We start from the raw sequence: 23,001 nt of genomic DNA on the forward strand, positions 1-23,001 counted from the left end.
ACTGGTGAAGATGGAGTCCTGGGTCTCTGACTTTCCTTGTTTGCTCGACCACTGCCACGTTCTGCCCCAGCAAAGACCCAATGGTGCCCTGCACTGCAGCCTGATGTCCTGCCTGCTCACGCCTTGGCATGGGCTCCAGCAGAAGCCCTGGCGTCAACTCTCATCAGCCCCCTTTTGGGTCAGTCAGGTGGGGTCGTGAATCTTGCTGAGAGGTCAGCCAAGCTGAGCTCCTGCTTGTGACACCAGGCAGTAGGAATAAAGCCAAGGGTTCCCCAAAGGCATCAGGGACTCTAACCAGTCCAGGCTCCCCTCACTACGTCTGCTAGAAAAATCCAGAAGGAAGGAATTCATCTGCCTGGCAGAGATAGTGAGCACTCTAATTTGGAGACCGCCAGAGACCAGCATTTCTAATGTAGAAAGCTGGTTATGGGGGACTATGAGGGGACGCCCTGAAAGGCAGTGATCTGAGGGGGCATACCATGCTCCACGTCAGAGGCCTGAGACGCATGGCAGTTCTTCGTGATTGGCAGCACAACGGAGGAGTCGCAGAGGAGAGCTGCTCACGGTGTGGCGGGCAGGAAGAAGAACCAGAAGGGAGGACTGGGGTGGGGACACCCTCTGGGTCACGCCTCCACCTCCCAACATCAAGCCGGCTGCATCTCCCCCATAATCTAATCATCTTCCAAACATACCAGGCTCCAGGCACATTTTAGGTCCAAACCATAACAAACACCCACAAATCACCTTGAAGAGCTACCATCCCCAGGAGCAGTGCTGGAGTCATAGATTGAGGGGACAGAGAAACCATCTTCAATCACACAGCTCAGATTCAAGGCAAAAACCCAAAACCACTCCCCAGGCTTCCTATTGCCCAAAGCGAAGGACCCCGGGGCCATCTCTGCCACCCCAGCAGGGGCCAGGGCTTTCCTAGGTTAGAATTTAATAAGAAATGCAATCTTTACTGGTACGGTTTGTATCTGGATGCTCCCCCAAAGCCTCAGGTGGTCAGAGGCAGGATTTGTGAGGAATATTGGCTAGTGGGAGATAGGGCTTGGCCAGAAGAGGGGATCACTGGGGCGTGACCTGGAAGTTGTTCTTTCCTTCCAGGGCTCCTCCTTCCACTCTCTGGTTCCTCACCACCATGATACAGGCAGTTCTCCTTCACCAGACCCCTCTGCAGTGCTGCTGACCATGCACAGACTGAAGCTTCTAAACCCTGAGCCAAACTAAACCTCTCCTCCTCCAAGTAGTGGGTGTCAGGTATGGTGTCCTAGCTCTGAGAAAGTGACTAAGACACTTACTCAGGGTGGATTTTAGCCACATAGAGCCAGGGACAAAGTTAATAGCTCACACAGTTGTTTCTTGGTCTGGTATGAGCATTTATTAAGCAACTGCCATGTGCCAGACACTCATCACTGAGTGAACAGACTGGGATACTTGCAGGCAGACCAGGGACCAGGACACATGAGTAACAGGTGGGTGGAGAGCGGGTCCGAGTGTGAGTGGGGCCGTCAGCCCTGCAAAGTCCCAGGGGGCAGTGAGGGACATGGAGGGCTGGAGGCTGGGCCGTGTCGTGGTTGAGGACTAGTTCTGGTGTTAGCTCTGGCCACTTGAAGGCAGGGAGTGCGTGGCAGGCAGCTCTATGACCTGTCCACAAGGGAACCAAGAGCCGAAAGAGAGTCAGGGGCTCCACTCAGATGGAGTCTTCCCAGGGCCGAGACCTGCAGTGCAGCCTGGTTTCCAGCCGAGCGTGTTTCCCGGGGCGTCCTGTGGACTCTGCCCTCCTGTCACACACTCGGGCATTTTTCCTGGATCATTGTGTATATAACTTACTTCCCCCTGACTTCACCAGAGCAAAACAGTGCACAGCAAACACCGTCCTCAGCCTGGGGACGGGCACCCAGGGGTGCTACACAGGCCCTCCACCCCGCAGAGGCTCCCATTAAGCCTGAACCAGAGGACGGGGGCCCCTAGGGAGAAGCAGGGCTCTGGCATGAACAATGTTCCCAGCCTCACTTTTCCCTGGGACACAGGAGGGGCACAACCTAGAGGAACAGACAGAACACTTCCCAAGGGCCAGCACCACATACAGAATCCCCGAGCACCGCTCATCCCACCACAGGACTCCGGCCAGCCAGGGTTTTTTGGCTTCCCTCTCCAGTTCTAAACACACACTTAAAACTCAAGGCCAAACTTCAAATTGAAAGCTGTCCTTCCGATCTGGCATTTCTGATTCAAACTCAATTTTGCACATTGTAAACTCAGTAAAGTCCCTCACAGCTGGACTTCCATGGCACCATTTTACATTTTGAATGTGAGTCACCATCCCTCGAGGCCATGCAGCATGGAGGTGACTGGTCCAGCTGCCGCTGTGGCTAGCACAACTGTAATGGGGGACTGGAACCTGAATTGGCGCATAGCTGAGCGAAACCCCCAGGTTCAGGGACCAGGGCTTTGCCTTCAGGACAGTGAGCCCCAATCTCACAGCTCAGGAACTTGCTTTCCCCAGCTTTCATCTTCTTTCTGATGGGCATGTGATAGCTGTGTACATCCGCAGGGCACACCATGACGTGTTTGCTGTCCACGCTGTGTAAGGGTCAAACCAGCAATGAGCACGTTTGTCATGTCGAATGCTTATCATTGCTTGGTGGGGAGAATGTCAGGTCCCATTTGCCTATGGAGCTGCTTAAGACATTACAGTGCATTCTTTCTCACTGAGGCACCCCAAGTACAAAAGGACTCGGGACTCACCCTCTGTCCAACCTTCGCTTCCCACCCCAACCCACCCCTCCCTGTCTGCGTCATGCCTCTTCCCAGTCCTGCTGGATTTTATTCTATACTCAATTTCTAGGAGATCTGCTTTTTTAAGATTCCAGTGTTCACAGGTATAGAGTCAACCTTAGGACACATAAATGGAATACTGGATAAGGAAAACCTGATACACACACCACAGAATACTATGAGGCTGTTAAAAACAATAAGAAATGCATTAGTGGCACATGCCTGTAATCCTAACACTCTGGGAGGCTGAGGCAGGAGGACTAAAATTCAAGGCCAGCCCCGAACAACTTAGCAAGACTCTATCTCACAGTAAACAGTGAGGGCTATAACTCAGTATGGAAGCCCTAGAGTCCAGTTCTCAGTACTGGCAATAAAAATATGAACCCCAAGAACTGTCTCAAAATTAGTCATAGAATGGGACATCAGCTCAAGGATAGGCAAAGGGGCCAGCAGGACAGAACAAGGAGCCCAAAAGCCCAGAACCTCACCACACCTGACGCATGTCCTCCAGCAGGTCCCGTGAGGGTGCAGAGCAGTTCATCCATATGCAGAAAGAGATCTCACACTCCACTGGCATTTAATCCTAGACAGAGCAGAGAAAATGAGCACAGGCGTAAACACTTTTCAGAGAAACCGTAAGACATCCGGCCTCAGTGAGGACAGTTTTCCACAAAAATAGTGCTAGCTGGCTAAGTCTAAAACATAAAAGGTGCATAGTTACAAAATATAAAATGCCAGCAGCTCAGGAGGCTGGGCCAGGAAGATCACAAATTTGAGGGCAAGTTAACAAGACACTGTCCATAAAACTGTTTTTCTTTTTATTAGTCCACGTTTGCAGGACATAATGATTACTACCATCGCAGAGCTGGCATGTGTCCACAGCACAGTTTAGTTTTTCTTGATTTGTTTTCCCGCCCTCCTGCTCTCTGTCTCCTTCCTGTTTGCAGAAGACCTGCATTCCTGCTTCGAAGGCCTGGGGTGGAGCTCAGAGGTAGCACTTGTTTGGCATGCCTGGGACTCTCATGTCAACCTCCAGCACCACAAAAGGCTTTAACTTCTAATTGGTGGATGAAAATGCAGCTGACTCCCCAGAGCAGCGCAATGAAGGCTGCTGTCTAGAGAATGAGGGTGAGAGTGTAGTTTCCTGAGAATGGCTGAATGCTGCCAGGAGGGTCCAAATCGGTGGAACCACTTTGGAAAACAAGTGGGTGCTGTGTTGGAAAAACCAAGTCCACATGTCCTGTGGCCAGCAATCCCATTCCCAAGATGGACCTCAGTCCTGTCCCTTGCCCTTCTGGGTCCTCACCATACTGCTCGCCTCAGCACCTTTTCAGCAAGCTAGTTCATACCCTCAGCTCAAGGTCAAAGGCCTTTCTGAGTCCAGAAAACCTAAGTCCCAAAAGGCTTTCCACTAAACAGCAGGAAAGACCACCGCACCCTCACCTGCCCCGGGGCCCAGCGGTGACATGGATTTGTACCAGCCTGGGATGCACCAGCGCCAGCACCCGGGACAAGCCCTCCTGTGAAGAAAAGACACCTAACACCACCTGGAGCCAAGTGCCTGAACCCAGTCCCTTTTGCAGAAATCGTGAGGACATTTACACCCAAATCACAGCAGTGTTTACCAGGGAGAAGGGGCAGGGAACACATGCCACGTAGCTTCATTTCACTGCATTTCTTACATTTTAGAAACAGAAGGTGGTGAGGGAAAGAAGCCTCCCTTCCACATGGGCTTCAACTTTAAAGGTCACAATTCAAGGAACAGCCTTGGGGAGGGGGCCAGGGTGAAACCGCCCAGACGAACCTCACTGGAGAGGGACGCTTTTATAGCATCGTCGCCGCGCTCATTGTTCGGCCTGAATTGCCCCTATTTCCGCATTCACCGTGGACAATGAGCGCTTGTGACATTCTGGCATACATTATAGTGCAGGAAAATTCAACCTGCTTTATTTGTTCCATTTTCTGCTTTTAGGCGTAATGGAAATGTTGACACGCGTGACACCCGCGCCCCCAGGAGGCTCGCTTCACTTTTGGTGGTGGCTGTCGCAGGAGGAGAGGGGCCAGGCGGGCCCACACCCTGCGCCCTGCTGGTTCCTTTCAAGGCTTGCACGCGGAGCTGGTCTCCATTATGATTACAATGATCTCCGCTGTCCTTCGGAGAAGAATGTCGGGCTTTGACAACATGCACCAGTTCAAGGGAACTCTCCCAGGAGTCCAAGACGTGGAGATCTCCTTCTTGAACCCTTTTATGGGCCCTCCATGACACCTGGTTCCATGGTGCTTACTCCCCTTGGCTGGATGGGTTTCCCATACATTAACTGACAGCACCTGAGTGTTTAAGCCCACGTTCACACCCAAGGTGAGAGCCTGCTGAATGAAAGATTTCAGCCTCACAGAGGAGAGGGAAGAGGAGGGGGAGAAAAAAGGAGAGGGAGGAGGGGAGAGAAATACCCTTCCCTATATTTCTTTGCAGGACCATCAGAATGGCCATTCCATTGCAAAGGCCTGCTTTTCCAGAGAAATGGATGTCAACGTTTTTTAAAAGTATAGAAACATGTCCTGGAGCCAGAACCCCACACAAGCCAGCAAGCAATATTTACTGCTAAGCTGTTTCCCTGGCCTTTTGCCTTTGGTAAAGGGGAAGTGCCCACCTGATAACAGATACTTCTTTGATGGTGACTCTCGTTGACCATATTTACAAACCTCTCTACCATCACTCAAATAAGGGGTGCATTTGTCACTTCCTGTCTCCAGGACACAACACCTGACCCCTGAAAGAGGGATTTTCTTTGGCTCATGTTGCAGAGGCTTCAGTCCATGGTCAGCTTCAAGGCAGAAGCACCATGATAGAAGGTTCTAGAAAGCTGCTCATCCCATAACAGGCAGGAAACGGAGAGAGAAGCTGGGAGCAAGAATCCACCCTTCTAGTGCCCCGCTGTGACCACTCTTCAGACCAGGCCCTAGCTCCCAGCACATGCAGCCATGACTTCCCTGGAGCTGAGCCAGAGAGGGGCACGGCGCCCATGATCCAGTGCCTTCCCAAAGCCCTGCCTGTGGGGATGAGCTTTCAGGCACAGTTTAGATCTCAACCCCAACAGGATCGAGCTCACTACATGTAAAACCTCATCACACACACAGAAGCCTCTTTTTTGAGGCTCAGACAGGAAGCACGAGGACACTTCTCAGCCCCCACACACCAATGCAGAACAGATGAAGCCCAGAGGGCACTGTGCTGCTGGGTGGATGGTCAAGTGGCTCAGTCCTCTCAGGGCTTTGGTGGGTCCCCAGGACAATCCAGGCACCTGGACTTGCAGGTCTAATGAGACCATATAGTCACTATATAGAAGTAAACAGGAATATTACTCAGCCTTGAACAGGAAGGAAACTCTGACCCAGCTTGCAATATGGACAAACCTTGAGGACACTGTGCTGAGATCAGCCCACCACAACACAACAGACATCAACTCCACTTACACAACGGACCTAGAGTCACTGAACTCACAGAGTCAGAAAGCAAAACAGCATCTCCCAGGGACTGTGCCCATGGGCAGGAAACAGGAAGTGTTTCATGGGTATAGAGTCCCATTTGGGGAGATGAGAAACCAATGGTGATGATGGTGGCGATGGTCATACAGCACTGTGGCTCTACTTGAGGTTACTGTACTCAACACTCGGTGAGGGTCAGGGGTATCTAACCACAGAGCTGTGTCTGAGGGCTGGGGGATACAGCTCAGGGTGAGCACATGCCTAATGTTTGAGACCATGGCTTCCATCCCCAGCACCACAAGGACTATTAAAAAAAGAAAAGAGTACATAGGTGTGACTTCCACTAATAGGTATTTCCCCAGGATTTATGGTGGCTCTGAATTTCAAGCCCCATCTTGTCCTTCAGGGTGGGCCCAGCCCCAGCCCCAGCCCCAGCCCCAGCCCCAGCCCCAGCCCCAGCCCAGCAGCCCCTGGCAAGGAGACTAACATGGCTCTCCTGCCCTCCCTGGCCCACCCTTGACTTCATCCTGGGTTCTGCCTGTGAGCTCCCGGGGCTGACTGGCCACTAAGTGGGCACAGAGATGTGGCACTTCCTCTTTGCCTCAGTTCTGCTGTCTGTAGGAGCTGTGTGCAAAAACACCAGGGTTGCATAGCATAATACTAAAACACACTGAGCACGTTATAAATCCCTGTCCCGTGAACATTGCAATATGTTACAATCAATGGATGCATGCATGTCAGCCAAGGCTGAAAAGAGGAGGCCAGGCCCCCCACTGCCCTTCAATCAAGGGCACAGCCCCTGTGACTCGAACCTTCCCAGGCCCTTCTTAAGGCTTTGCTGTAGTCAGAGGTTGTAAGGAGAACAATTAGAATCAGGACACAGAATTTATAATATTGTTTTAAGATGGTCACCCACCCTTAAACACAGAAAGTGCAGGACATCTGTCCACAACACTAAAGACTCAGAATATTCAACCCACAAAAATATCCTGCATGAGTCTAGATGAAAACCTAGAGCCCATGACAATGCCTCCCATGAGGCCAGCTGGAGATCCAGAACCTATGACAAGGATTCACAACAGTCTGTTTTATGGATCTGCACTGGGAAGGCCCGAAGTTCAGCGGTGGAAGCTAGAAAGTCTATGCCAGCAGGGTGAAGGAGCTGTGTTGGTCGGTTGAGGATTCTACACTGGAGCTGAGAAGTCACGCTCATAATAAAGACCAGGGCTATCCTGAAAAGTCCCACAGCCATCTTCAGCGGCACGGAGGTCCTGAGCTCCTCTGACAATACCAACAGTTGAGTACATCCCAGAAAGCCAGCATGACAATGGAGATTAAATGGCACACGTCTTCCCTCTGGAGCCAGGAAGGAATGCTCGATGTAAGGACCAGAGCGCCCCCAAAGTGAACCACAGCCACTCTCACCAACAAGATCCCAAGCTCCTCCAGTGACAACGGTCATTCTCACACTGGGGAAGCTAGTCATGACGAGCTCCTCCAGGAGAACCAACGGCTCAAACAGCAACACAGAGAAATCTACAGCACCTTGCTTGTCCTCGCCACATCTCTATTTATGCTGGCAACTTTCCTCAGGTGGAACAGCTACACTCAGCACCATGCTGATTTAATTCAGCTGGCGTCAAGTTGACCACCAGTTTTTAATCTGTAACAGACTTCGGCTCCCAACAGCACCCAGCTGGGCCTGAGCCTTTCACACATGGGCTTCTGGGGGACAGTCAGGACCCAAGCCACATCACTCCAGCTTCCAGAGGACCTGGGCCTCCGCGGCCCTCGGTATGTCCTCTGTCAGCTCTTCCGCCACCTGGATCCTCCAATGTCGCAGGCGGTCCTGCTGGCACTGCCCTGCCTTCCTGTGCATCTGCCCCCCACACACACACCTCCCTTCTGCAGCGCCAGTTCCTGAGCCTGGCTATTCTGTGTGCTTAATTTGAGAATATTTGTTCAATTTGAGTATGTTTTTGACCTGCCAGGTATCTGTGAAACAAAATAATTCCTCCTGATAGCTTCTTATCAAGAGTAATTTGAAACATCCATCATCGACTGCTGGATGTCAAAAGAAAGGTGGAGAGAAATTCCCGTTTCCCTAAACATGTTTTCCTCTTCAGTCTCGGCAGAATCACTGTCAATCCTGAAATTGCAGTGGCCTCGGACAGCCTCAGAAATTGAGGCTGCAGAATTGGTACGGAATTGCTACGGCAGGGACACAGGAATCAGCCATAGCCCAGGGCCCCATAGCCCAGCTGGAGGCCAGAGCAGCTGGCCCTGAGGCCCAGCAGGAACTGAGATAAGGCGGGCCCTGGGGAGGCGTGGCCCTGCCTGGGGTCCTGCTGAGAAGTCCTCTAAATCAGTTATGCCCAGCTCTGGGGATAAGGAGCTGCAACGCCCCCTCCCCTCGTGAAGATGAGGAAAACAGAGAAGAGCCCTGTTGGTAGCACCTGCTACTTAAATGTGTCATCACAGGCTTGGAAGCTGTGGTTTGGTTTTTTTTTTTTTTTTTTGGGGGGGGGGTTGTTTGTTTGTTTTTTATCTTTTTCCTTTTTATCAGTACCAGCAATCGAACTCACAACTGCCTGCTTGCAAGGCAGGCACTTATGCCGCTGAGCTAAATCCCCAGCCCCAAAGCTGTGTGTTTTTAGTTCTTTCTTTTTGTTGTTTGCTCATTTGTTTTGAGATACAGCCTTTCTATGGATTTCCGATTAACCGTGAACTCACTATGTAGCCTGGGTTGCCTTAAACTCAATGTAATGCTCCTGCCTCAGCCTCCCCCGTGCTGGGATCACAGGTGTGCGTCACCACGCCCAGCTGTGCTTTTAGTTCTTTCTCTTGCCTAGGAAGCCACTAAGTGTCCTCCAGTGCAGTGGTGCAAGCTGGGTTTGGAGGGAGAGACAGCACAAAGCCTCCAGCCCTGAAGAGCTGCTGTGTCACAGTGCTGGTGTCCTCAGCCCTCTTGGGAGACAGCCCAGCCTACCTGTTCTGCCAGACAAGTGCCACCCTTTCCCGGCCCTGTATGCCCTAGCATAGCCGGAATCCTCAGGCCCACACACAGCTGCTTGCCCAGAGCCGCTCTAGACCTTGGCTTCCCAAAGTGACAGCCCTGTCCTCCCAACATGTGACTCACTTGTCACCTTCAGCACGTTCCTGGCCCCTCCTTCCTGGGACTGAGCTTCCCAAGCTAAGGGCACAGAAGTGACCACAGTGCCAAGTGTAGTCTCTGAGGACACACTAAACCAGACTACACTGCTTTTCCTCGGTGGAGCTATAAACGGCGGTTTATCTTGAATTGTTGTTTAAATAATGCACTATGCAATGTACAGACTTAACTGCTCCTAAGTGAGCAATTCAGAGCAACAGGTGCATCCACATTGTTATCAACTCCTCCCGCTTGCAAAACTCCCCACGTGCACGTCTGCTAGAGCCTGGAAACCACCATTCATTTGATGTCCTGCTTCCCTGAACTCAGCTCCCACAGGGCCTCCCATGTGCCCTTTTGTGACACTTAGCCTAGTGTCCTTAAGGCTCACCTGTGTTGTAGCAAGTAGACTCTCCTTTTAGGGCTGTGTAATATTCCATCGCTTGTCTGTACATTTCTTAATCCACTCATCTAGTGATGGACATTTGGAATCTTGTTTGAACAAGTTTTCATTTCTTTTATCTTTCAACCATCAACCCTCCTGAAACTTGCAGTCTGGATCTTCTCTCAGCCCACAACTGTTGGCTTCCATTTGTTGAACATCACTGCCAAGTGTTTAGGATCACAGTACAAAAGCAGGATGCATGGAGAGCCAAGAGCACCAAGGTCGGCAGCTGCGAGCTTTCTAAGCCACAGAGCTGGGAAATCAACCTACCATTTCAAGACAGCATTTGGGATCGCTAACCCCTGGAAGTGACTGTGTTCTGTCCTGTTCCCTGAAGTTAAGAGTGTGCTTGCAAGTTACAGGGGATTTTAAAACAAGGCCATCCATGTGGTTCCTTCGCAGGAGGGGGTGTCTCTGTCCCTGTCCATGGCTCAGGCCGGCTTTGACCAGTGCAGGATGACATCTTCCACAACATGGGGCTCAGAGGAGAGAGCATGTAGCAAGGGACTGTGATCCTCTAGAGGGCAGGAGCAGGGGCACGTCCAGGGATTGAGGCGGCTTGGAGTTTGCAGGAAAGCTGAGCTCAGGCTACACCCAGGGGTGGGCACCCACAGGACTAGCGCCAGCCACACCCACCCCAGTCCTGAGCATGGAGGAGCACAGGGTTTCAGGCCCTGTGTTGGGGGCAGCTGTTCCCCAGCAACGGTAAACTCAGACTTGACGCAGGTGCAGAGTTATCTCGGTGCACATATTGCATTTTTAAATACAGTTTGTTTTTTGTTGAGTAAACAATAATATATGATGTTGGGCTTTTAAGACAAGGATCTTACCAAGAGCTATGAATTTGTCCTTTATATGGCTTTCTTCTATGCCTAAGTTATTTTCACTCTAAGAACTACAAACCATGTGAGAAAATGGTTTTCTAGAAACTAACATGCTTGATTGGATTTGTTCTATCGACTACTCTATTGTGCACCCACTGGTTCTGAGGGCTGGAGCGCAGCTCAGCAGTGGGTGCCGGCCTAGCATTGTGACACCCCAGATTCTGTTCCCAGCCCTGGGGGGACGGGGTCAAATGTGCCATCTCACCAGCCTCGGGCTCAAGCCAGCCAGGACCTACAAAGCCACTGTGCTACTCACTATAACAGGAACAACTTCCTGGAAGTCTGCTTCCTTGGTTTTAAAAAGGCAATGGCATTATTTGTGGAATTATCGAAGCTATGAAGATGACAGTGTGGGGAAAACCTGAGGCTGCAAACTTGGAACAGAATCAGCATTTGACAGGAAACCCTTTGGGTACACGCAATCCTGGGGCATCAAGATCAAGGCAGTTGGGCTCGATAACCCCAGCCAGAGCCAAGGTCCTCCAGCACAGAGGCAGCTCTGCTCAGAAGATTCTCCCCACATGGTGCCAACATCCATCCCGCCCTGGCTGTCCACTCCTCTCTCCTATCCACCTTCCCATCTGAACAAAGTGAGCATGGTGAGTCCCGCCCCACTCCCCCAAGGGAGCTGCATGCCCTGTGCCACCCCTACAACTAAGGAATGGGGCCTTCGGTTTAATTTTAATTCATGTTCCTAGTCCTCGGGCTGGTAGGTCCACCACTGCTCAGCACAGCTGTGGACACAAACGAAACAGGAGCAGCAGCGTGTCTGCCATTCCCTGCGCCAGATCCTCATGTCACCCGAGTCTTTCCTGTCCTCCTTCCTGTCCCCATGAGTGCATTGCATCCGAGCTGAACCTGTCTGTGCCTCCCAAGAGGGATGCCACACTCCAGGGATAGAGCAGTGGTGCCTCTCCAGGGTCACCAGGTGTCGTCCTTTTGTGTCCCTGGTGTCCAGCACAGGCAACAGTTGGTGGTGAACCATGAATGGGGCCAGGGCGGGAGATGTTGGCTGCATTGACCTAACCAACCCCCAGAACCCCATCCTGCCTGTCATCTCCACCTGGTGCATCTACTGTGCCAACCCATGCCGTGGGGTCTGTGGGTTTGGGATTCATGCTGCTGCCATGGTGTCCCTGAGCCTCCACCAAACAGATGTGGTACTTCCCCTTACTGATAGCTCTCGGCTTGCCAGTGAAGAGTGCCCAGGAAGATTTGGAAAAGGCACCCTCTCTAGAAAAATGCTGCCTAGTTGCTTTGTGCAGGTCCCACATCCCCTGAGAGGTGGGGTTTCATGGCTCTGAACAGACACAGAGTTCCAGAGAGCTTGGCCTGGGAATGGACGAGTAGTGACTGGCGGCAGCTCTAAATGTTCCTGGGGAGAAGGACAGTGAGAGGATGACAAAGAAGAGACAAAGCTGGAGCCCTCACTTTCCTGATGGGATAGAAGGAACTACTCAACCACTGTAGCACATTTATTTATATGCTCCAGAGGAAGATGCCCATTCCAACCCCACTTCCTAGCAACCTGTTTGCCTGGCTGGCCTGGGCCCCTTGCCTTCTTGGTGCTGGAACAGCTTGTTTACGTGGCTGGGTTTGAGCTCTCTGTGTTTTCAGGGCTGGTCTTGCTTTAGCCCCACACATGTGATCTATTTCCAACTTCCCACACATTCTTCTTTGTGTTTTATTGTAGCATAGACAGGTGGTCAGTTAAAGCTGGAGGAGTTGTGTTTGAAGAACTCTGAAGATCTTTTACTTGAAATGCAATTCAAAGATTTTAAGTCCGTCCTTACATTCTGGAATTGAAACCCTGTGCAATCCATTAATCCATAACAGTAGTCCACTACCAGTGTAGTTGGCAACTGTCACAAGGTGTTACTGATTTGAATTTCTTTTATAGCATATTACTTTAGCATTGTTTTATATACCTCTAGAAGTTATATATTTTCTGCAGGATGTTCAAGACCAAATTAAGGTGAGACCTGTTTTAAAAACAATTAGTTTTTTGGTTATCTATCAAGGTCAGTTCAGTCTCTTCGGGAAATTCCTTGGAACCCTACATAACACCTCTTAGTTCTTCCATCAATGTCAGCTGTTTAGATTCATTACAGCCACTGCTTGACCAAGTTGCTTTCTGTGAAAGCCTGGGAGATCTTTTCTACTGGTGACTCTCCTTTGGTACATCACACACGGATGATCACTTTCCTCTGTGGTCTCATAGTCCTCTTGATCAGAAGATCAAGGACTTACTGAGTATTGGATGTTACAGGAGAGGTTCTCTTACGTCCTGGGTTCTCATTGACCTCAGAGAGCTAAGGCCAAAATATTGGTTATCCCTCTAGCCCATCTATCTCTCTAATTTTTGGTCTCTAACCCTCAGTTGTTGAACAGCTAGAAGAAAAGATAATAACAGTACAGTGCAGTAGAGGCAATAAGCTTAACAAAAGTCAAGGTGTCTCCCATAAGGCTATGGACATCACTGGGGCTCTGATCAATGAACAAGAACTGGTTAAAAATGTTACCAAGCAACTGCTTTCTTATTCACCAATTGAAGTCCTGTCCAATAATTTCCCTCCACCCTAAGGGGTTTTGTTTAAACATCTTAATAATTTTTAATGACTTGTGAAAAACTCAATCACAACATTTGATTTATTATTCTTGAACAATGAGAGACTCTCAAGTTATGATAAACAATGTATATTACATTTATATAACCAATTTTAGCATCATTTTGACTAACTGGGAACACCAGTAGAAGCATGTTTTTTTCTTTTTTAAATCTATGATCCAAATTGAACTTTGATTAAATGATCCAAAAATGTAAAAGAGAAAAACTTGTTGAGCTCAAATAAAAGGAACAGCTGTTCACAGACAAATGGACAAACATGAACAGATGATCTGTACAGATTCAAACAGAGTTGGTGTTATCTGCAAGAACTCTCCAAGTTCCCAGGGGCTATTATGTCCCTTTGATGAACTAGCTCGCTTCTTACACCCTGTGTCCTTGGGCTTGGAACACCTGTCACCTCCAGCATCCCAGCCCTCAGGGTGTTTCTTAGGCACTCCGAGCCACTTGGGCACTCCTGTATGGGCACTTGTGTTTTTGGGTCTGCATATGTGAATGATCACTAGCTCGGTGACTCCCAATAACAACTTAACAAACTGAACAACAGATACACAGGCAGACTGACAAACATCTTACACAATCAGAGTGCACTCAAATATATTTTAGCCAAATTGAATTACACTAATTTTTTTACAATTGTACAATCTGTAACTATAAATAACTAGTCAGATTTGTAGTAGATTGATTAGCAGAGATCTCTCTTAAGAGATTTTTGGGAAGTACAAAATCTTATCTATAATTAACATACATGTTTGTCATAGGACTTAGCCTATACCCTTATCAGCTATTTAGACCTTTGGTTTTATTTTTGGTTACCATCTCCTGGGAATCCTGGATCAATTAAGGTAGGTGCTAGCTTCATCTTTTTTTATTGGTTGTAGTGTGGTCTCTGAGGCGTCTCTGTCATAGAACTGAGCATCTACTTCTCAAGAGGTGAAATCAACTCCTTCTCTGGGTTTGGGTCATGATAGAGCCGGACACACTGGCATCCAGGTAAGGCCATTTATCATTTCCTAGAAAAACACAAGCATACCCTCAACCCAAATTAGCCCTGAGCAGGATCCCTTCCATTGTCTAGTGTAAAGATCTTTCTGAAGGACCCTTCCTAGTTTCTTTCTTTCACTTGAGTGAATTGTCTTGCTGCTATTGTAGTTTCATCCTTAGTAGGATTTAAAAATTTAACATACTGCCCAATGAAGTCTAGGTAAAAATCCTCTTTGTTGTTTTTGTAATTAAACTTTAACCAAGTTTAACAATTTTTAGCTTGTATCCTGTTAAATGGTGTTGTTTGCATAAGGTAGAAACACTTTGCTGCAAGGTGGCATGGGAAACAGAAGCCTGCTGAACATTGTCTGAGGGAGTAAGAGTTCATGGCAATGGAAGGCAGCAAAAATAGCAAAGGCAGGAAGCCCTAGCCTCCCTTTTTCCCTGCTACATTGTAAGCAGGCAGCAGAATATCATCTCTTTGCTCTGCTCAATCACAGTGCACTAAGGTCTACAAAATGAGAACCCTCGCCCATCCCCAAAGGAAGTCACTTTGCCAAGCTTCCAAACTTCAAAGTGACACAATGTATCAACCACTCCAAGTCACCACTGTCAACTTGGCAACCAGACACATTGCTTTAAACCAATTTCTAGCTACAAAGGCATGCTTATTTTTTAACATTTTACAGCTTGAACATTTAAACTCTGATTTAACAATCCTTAAGAACCAATATTAAGTTTATCAACACTGTATTACATTAGAACTCTGAGGTTTCCACCCTAGAGCTGAAACAACCAACATCATTTCTCTTTGTGGTCTAGCAAGCTCAGGGCTGGTGGAGCTCTCTGGTTTCCTCCCCTGTTTGAGGGCCTGTGAGAAGTAGTGAGAGGGGCAGAGAGCTGCAGTTTTTCCCTGTTAAATAACACTTTAAAGCCTACAGAGGTTCAGAGAGATTTGTGTTGGTTTGCTTTTTTCTAGCCTTGCTCTAAACTGTTTTCCCTTTTTCTCCCAAGTATGTAAATTTACAATTTCTTCTTTTGGAACAAAAAAGATATTTAACAAGCTGTGTAGTGTCAGTGAGTTGAAAACTAAAGTTGACTTGAGAAAGCAAAAAAGACCTAAATAAACATAGAATTACATTGGTTGCCAATTTGAAGCAAGCGTGCCTGTAGTAAACAATTTTGAAAAACAACAGAGTTTGAGAATTTACATTCCCAGATATCAAGACTCACTGAAAGGCCACAGTGAAAGAGAGTGATATGCTGGAGCCAGCCTATTACCAGCTCGTGAAAGCTAATTGTTGAATTTTTAGAAGTTTTACAGGTTAGTTGTTGTCCCAAGAAGCTTATGATTATTAAGATCCTGACTAATCCAAATCCACCACAAAAAAGGGAAAAACTAGGATCAAGCACACAACCAACACTTCCATATACATTTGTGATTTCTTAGAATGTATTTACCCCACATCTAACAACTGGTAAAATCTATACATGTCTTCCCTTTGGTTTCTAGTGAACCAGTTTTCTCCTTGAATTCTCTTAAGTCTGTCTGTCTCTTTGGCTTCTCTCAAATATGTCTTCAGCTTTTTTCTTTTTGTTTTTCTAGCCCTAATGGACTCATTTTTTTATCCTCAAGGGTTTTCACATGACAATGTCAACATCAGTTCACTCCAATGATGAATATTAACCACTACCTATACCTGTGTTGCATGCAAATGAGAAGTGTTCCCTCATTCACTGTTTCTTCTTACCCCAGTCCCTGTTCAGTTACCATATGTAGCTGGCTGCAGCTCTAGAGGTTCCCGGGGAGAAGGACAATGAGAAGATGAGGAAATAAAGAAGAGAAAAATCTGGGATCAGGGGGCGCTCTTACTCTCCTGATGGGAGAGAAGGAACTGCTCCCCAGTATAGCATATGGATTTATATACTCCATACACTCCGGAAGAAGAATGTCAATTTCCACCCCACTTCCTAGCAACTTGGTTGCCTGGCTGCCCTGGGCCCCTTTCCTTCTTGGTGCTGGAATAACTTGTTTACCTGGCTTTTTTTGATCCCTCTGTGTTTTCAGGGCTGACCTTGCTTTAGCCCCACACATGATCAATCTCTAGCTTCAACTGCTCACTACAGACTAGGGATGGGTCCGACTCCTGTCCTTGTAAATGTACTCGTCCCATCCTTCTTGCCACTTTCTGTAGAGGCTCTGGAGTCCTTTTTCACGGGGGTCTTTACACAGTATTATAGTCGGTATTTGCATGGGAAATAGTTTTAATGCAGACACAAAAATTCATCAGATTAGCTGACAGTATCTGCCCAGAGTCAAATGTAGAAAAGTGCAAGAGATCTGTCCTAGCAAGACCCAAAGAATCCAGCTGAAGACCTGGAGCTGGTGGCAGCGTCCATCCCACGCAGTCTACTGAAGGCCTGGAGCTGGTGGCAGCGTCCATCCCACGCAGTCTACGTCGGTAGCGGAGGAATCTGTGATGGGAGACAGAAGGGGTTACACAGAAAGCCTGGGAGCCACGCTGGAGGCTGGAGAGCCCACGCCACTGCCAAAGGCAGTGCAGGAAGCTGAGGAATCTGCTTCAAAAACCAGGAGACCACGCTGCATGCTGGAGGAAAAGGCGAAGACTGACACTCCTCCCAGACCCTCCTCTCTGGGGCTCCTCTCCAGCCCCTCCTGACCAGTCCCTCCTCCCAGCCCTCGTCCCACCCCTCCTCCTGCCTTCCTCCTGCCCAGCTGCTCCTCCCCGGCACCCCCCTCTCTGGCTCCTATTCCCCAGCTCCTCCTCCCTGGCACCCCTCCTCCCTGGGCCCCCTCCCTAGTTCCCTCCCACCCCACCGCACCCCTCCTCCCCACTCTGCCTCCCTGGCCCCCATTCCCCAGCCCCCCTCACCATTCTCCTCCTTCCCAGAGTCCCCTTCCCCAAACCTCGTCCTCCCAGCCCCTTCTCCCCGCCCTCCTCCCACTCCTCCTCTCCAGCACTCCTCCCTGACCCCTCCTCCCTGGCCGTCCTTCCCAAAAGCGGAAGACCAGGGCTCAAACAAACAATTCAAGCTTCTCTGGAGAAAGCACCCAGAAGGAAAGCCAGCAGCAGCGAGGCCCTTCCAAGGGAATTGGGGTGAAATCCTCCCCTTTTATAGCGTTCTGACAACAGAGCCCCTTAAGTGAGTCTTCCACGCCCAGGACCACGCCCACTGAGATCAGCTGGGCGTTCCCACTCCCGCTAACAATTAGTCAGTTAACCAGCATATGAGGTATGGTCAAAATTCCCTGAATACTGCCGCCAAGTGCCATCCAGCAGAAGGCAGCTCAGAGAAGCATCACCCTGCTACCTCATCCACCTTACTCACCGGATGTGGCACCACGAGATTCCTGCTCCTCCCCAAATCAAAATGACTAAAAGGTGAGTGTTGGAATCAGCTCAGGACAGTGACAGAACAGCTAACGACTCATGGAAGGGGACTTCCAGAAGTGTTCCAGAAAGTGGCAAGAATCACGGAGTAAGTGTGTTCATTGCAAAGGGCGTATTCTGAGAGGGACTTGTGACAATATGTCCTCTAGGGTACATTTTAAAATATTTAAACATACACTATTTCCCAGTGAAACTAGAATGTCACCCTAATTGGACAGACAGCAGTATATTTACCTGGCACAGCACAGAGCTAAACTGTCTCTAGTTTGGCCCTAATAACACTCAAGGTAGGACAGCCAGTCCACAAAGGCACATTTCTAAAAGGGAAAAGGAAGTCTTTAAATTATTTCGAAGGCTTCACCATCTTCACTTTAAATTCCTGTTTCACAGGAAGCAAGGAAGGCTTCATTTTCAAAATTCATTTTAACCCTTGGTCAGGAGCCAGTTATAAAGCTCTGGTCTGTAAAGCTGGAGGCTTGCCAGTAGCAACAGGTACTACTCCTATGGCGAGGTCACAAAAGACTGGCTTCTGTCTTTGCTCACGAACTCTTCCTGTGCTGGTTTTGCTGAGCTTCATTGCTGTGCCAGGCAGACCCATGGGGTGAGGAAGCTTGCACTGACCCACGAGTCCAGAGGCTAGAAGGGTCCTGCCAACAGCTCCAGCAGGAGATGGACCCTCCTCCAGGGAGGCATCAAAAGAGACCCAGCCCCAGCCCATGCATGGACTACAGCCCGGTACCCAGCTGAGCATGTGTGGGCACCCATCCACAGGTGAGGACCACGTGCATGTTCCTGGAGGCTGTGAGATCTGCGGCAATTGGTGGCACAGAGTCTTTGTGCCTTCTCTGTTGTTTTAGCGGATGACCTGCGGCTGGGTAAACTACTTAAGACTGGAGTCTGACCTGGCTGGCAGTTCTAGACACTGGGCATCCACAAATGGGCAGCACATTTCCCAGACTCCTGCTGAGTCCTCCTGCTGTGATGAGTCAGGCAGAAGAGCAGAAAGAGCTAGCGCTCCTTGCAAAACAGCGGGAGGTCCCAGCCTCCCTTTCCACCACACAAGACAGCAGTGCCCACCTTCCACCACCACCACCACAAGGGGAACCACGTGGCCACAGGTGTGGCTGCGGGGCAAACCATATTTCCAAAGCATAGCATACATGACAGGTAACTAAGGTAGATTTTGGCACTGGAAGTGGGGTCCTTCGCAATAGATCATTAAAATGTGGGGCAGCTCTGGAGGCACAGCAGTGGTAAGCAGAAAGGAAGCCTTGGAGCAGCTGGACAGAACAGTCCAAACATAAAAGATCTGGCCACTGAGGGCACTGCCAGGGACGTTGGAAAGGGGAGTGAGGGGCACAGCAGCTGGAGGAAGGAGACAGAAGGCTCAGCAAAGCTGTTGTCTGCTACTGCGTGGAGAGAACTATGTGCACCTGATGAATCAGCCACCCAGGAAAAGACTTCCAGGCAGAAAACTGAAGGGACCACCGGTTCCCATCTTACTTTTAGTAAAAGATGAGGAGAAAAGTGTCTATCACCTGCCTCGAGAAGGGCTTATCTGCTGGCTGGATAAGCCTGGGACCCGAGAGGATGCCAGAAGAGGCAAGCACCTGGCAGTCCTTATCCTCCACTGAGCTGGAGCTGGAGCTGGAGGAGCCCAGGGAGCTTCCTGGGGTGCTGCTGGGCCCACCCTGCCACTCTCTCCTGCAGCTCTGTTTTAGTTACTTTTCTCTTGTTGCTGAGACAAAATATCTGATGCTTAAAATGAAGCAAGGGAAGGTTTATTTCTCACAATTTTGGAGATTTCAGTCCATACTCAGCTAGCTCCAAGGCAGGGTGGCATGGCAGGACTACCATTCATGGCCACCACAAACAGCAATGTCAGCTCCACCTCTGGGCAGGTGCAGCACTTACATCACCAATCCCAGTGCTAGACAACAAACCAATCACAAATGCTAGATTCAGCCTTGTCTATGATTGCATGAGGGTTGGGGGCATCGGAACACAAACCATAACAAGCTCCCTTGGCCCAGCCTTGCAGCTCTGTGCCCAACAGCCCCAGCCCAGCTCCCTCAGCCCCAGAGACTACCCAGGCTTACATAGAACACTAGCATTGATTCAGTGCCTCTGTCAACTTGGGGTCCTAGCACATTTTCCCTGTATTGCTTTATTAATAGAGTGAACCCCATGAGGAGATTTCTGCTATATGAAAATGGGATTTCCCTATATGTTAGTATTTTTAATTAAATAAGTGAAAGTTTATCTGCCACTAGTTGTTTCAATAAATGAGTACTGGGTTTTATTTTTTCCAGTGTGGTTGGTTTACTGGTTTCTGATTCACTAATTTCTGGTGTTTTATTTTCTCTAATCCTGCCCTTTATGTTTTTTTAAGTTTTGTTAATCTGGTTTTTCTAACATTTTGAAGAGAATTCGCTCTCTTTTTTTCATTCTTTCTTGTATAATAATGAAAGTGTCAAGCATAGTGGTGCACACTTGTAATCCCAGCACTCCAGGAGGTCAAGGCAGGAGCTCAGCCTCAGCAACTCAGCAACTCAGAGACTGTGTCTCAAATATAAAATACAAACAAAGGATGTAACTTGGCGTGAAGGCGATGGGTTCCATCCCCAGTACCAAAATAGTAACAAAGACGATGATGGTGATGATGGTGACAGTGTTTGCTTTCCACATTCTGAAATGTATTGATGAAGGATTTCTTTGTGACTCAAAGTGTGGTTGGCATCTTGTGGTTGCTGCCGTGGTGTCTAACTAAAAGCGCAGATGTTTGGGTGCAGATGAACAGTATAGTTTATCCAGCACATGCAAATCAATCACCAATATTTATGTTTTTATTTTGAAAAAAACTCAAAATTTCAGAAAAATCACAAGGATTGCAACAACAAAAGCCTCTAGGCACTTTACTAGCTCTTTATCCTTTGCTTGTATGCACATATGTGTGCATGTGAATGTGCACGTGCTTGTGCCCATGAATGTGCATGTGAATGCGTGTGACTGCAAGTGTGTATGTGTGTATGTATGAGCCATTTGAGTACAAGTCTATAGATTTTTTTTTTTATACCAGGGATGGAATTCATGACCTAGCACTTTCCAGACAGGTGTTTATGCCATTGAGCTAAATCTCCAAGTCCATAGATTCTAACTATGATTCACCACCGAGGCACACTTCTGGCTTCCTTCTGGTTTTAGATTAACAGAGTATTGCATTCAGTTATGTAGCTTAGTTTTTCTATTTTTATTTCAAATTTTTCTGTATTTATACACGTACCTGTTTATTTAAAATTGAGAGCTGAGCAAACTGTTAGTCATTGAAACCTGTGTGGAGTGAGATTACAGAAGTACCTTCACCTTACATTTTATGTTTTTGTATTATTTAAATTAATTTCAGCAAGCATTTAATTTTCTTCTGATTAGTAGAGAAAATATTACTCTACTTCTGCGTTAAAGAAAGAGACAAACAATTCGGGGCTGTTGCTCAGTGGCAGAACACCAGCTTCACACACACGGGGCCGCAGGGTCCATCCCTCGCACTGCTAAGAAACAAACCAATAAAGCAATAAACGAATGTGAAACCTTAGAGGAGGATATTATTTTCTCTTTTGGTCATTAAAATTATACTCCAACCTTCTCTTCTCCACTGTAAGAAAACAAATGCACTTTGAGACCATAATGTTAAGTGAAATAAATCAGAGACACATTATTTCTCTTATATGAAAAAACCAAAATATAAATTAAAAAAACAAAATAAAATGTAGATAGTGGGAAGCAGATCTTTTGCAAATGGGAAAGAGGATCAAGAGACAGCAGGAGGGGGAGGGAAGAGAGAGGAGCGGGAAGGGCAGGAGAAAGGAATGAAGATGCTGTGTGTGTGGGCCAACTCCCCACAAGGAATGTGGTCATTGTGTCTGCAAACACACACTCATACAAAACAAAAATTTTAAAAGAAAAATAGAAAGTCTGTTAAAAATAAATAAGATGCAATAAGAGGAATTGAAAGAAAAACTTAAAAAAAAACCATTTACCATCACCTTGTCAAACAATGTTAAATTTAATAAAGCATCCTTTATTTTAAAAAGACAATCTTAAAAAATAAAATAAGAAATCTGAATTCTTGCTGATGAGTGGAAAGTCCTGAGCTATAAAATGTGTACAGCAGCTCTAGGACACATGGGACAATTCAAACAAGAAGTAAAACCCATGATATGCATTTCTAGAACAGTACAGGGATAATCACAGGCTGAACCAAAATCATTTATGTACTACAAATGTATTACTTGCTTATCAGCTTCTGATTCATTTACTTTGAAAATTTGCTTCTTCCTCTGTGAAAGCGGCGCTGGCCCATCAGCGGCTCATCTTTCAGAGAAAGCGTGTGGGCTCCCGTGTCATATTGATTTCTCAATGTGTCATTATGGTTAAGTTATTCTCCACCAAACAATGCTAATATTCTGAAATAATAATAGATTTCAGCCCTGCGGGAGTATTAGCTTCCAACACGGGGCTGTCTTTGCATGTTAAGAATTAATACAGTCGGCCAGTGTCTCTCCTCCGCTCAACCCAGGTCTCACTCTGAGTCTGTTGTCAATCGGTCGGATACATCCAAGGGTTCCTCAGTGAAGCCAGATTCTAGAACTGCCAAATAAGAAACCTCGATCTTCACGTGGGGAGCAGCCTTCTGGCTGCCATAAGGAACAGAAAGTCAAAGTGCACATGGCAACAGGTCCCCTGACACTGCCACAGACAGCACCCTGGCCATCCTTCCTCACAAGCCCCACCTCCTCTGCAAGAAAGTGCTGCTCTGGGCTCTGCTGACCTGGCCTGTCGATGTCCGCTCCCGGCCGGCAGGAAGGACACACGACAAAGTCTGGCAGTGGACAACCTTTTCTTTTATTTTCCTTCTCCGTACAGCCTGCCCTGGGATCGCTCCCAGCCGAAGCCTCCTCTGGTCCGCTCCCCGCGGCTCCTTCCGGGCTTCGCTCCGAAGCCTCTACCGGTCCGCTCTCCGCGGCTCCTTTTGGGCTTCTACTTCCGGGCTTCTTCTTCCCCCCCAGGGGTGGCACCAGTATATATACGGATACAGTGTCCAATCATGTTAAAGTAAGCAAGGCAAGCTGATTGGCTAACATCATCAGTTGCCAGGCAGACTATATTGTTGAGCGGGTTGCTTACGCGGTAAGCAGGAAACTAACGTGCTCGATGGGAGGGGTAATCTACCT

At 48.2% G+C, this 23,001-nt stretch overlaps 1 long non-coding RNA gene across 1 annotated transcript; it reads right to left on the reverse strand.

Annotated features, from left to right (window-relative positions):
• Positions 1–1,626: 1,626 nt before the first annotated feature.
• On the reverse strand, positions 1,627–7,823 carry LOC134476035 (uncharacterized). The gene is made up of 3 exons (XR_010047463.1): positions 7,693–7,823; positions 3,275–3,364; positions 1,627–2,586 (listed from the first exon to the last, which is right to left on the reverse strand). It is a non-coding gene; the product is annotated as an uncharacterized LOC134476035 (long non-coding RNA).
• Positions 7,824–23,001: the final 15,178 nt, after the last annotated feature.

This window comes from Cavia porcellus, unplaced genomic scaffold, assembly GCF_034190915.1.
Source record: "Cavia porcellus strain 051 isolate PalLab524CR breed Dunkin Hartley unplaced genomic scaffold, mCavPor4.1 scaffold_5, whole genome shotgun sequence".
NCBI lineage: Eukaryota > Metazoa > Chordata > Mammalia > Rodentia > Caviidae > Cavia > Cavia porcellus.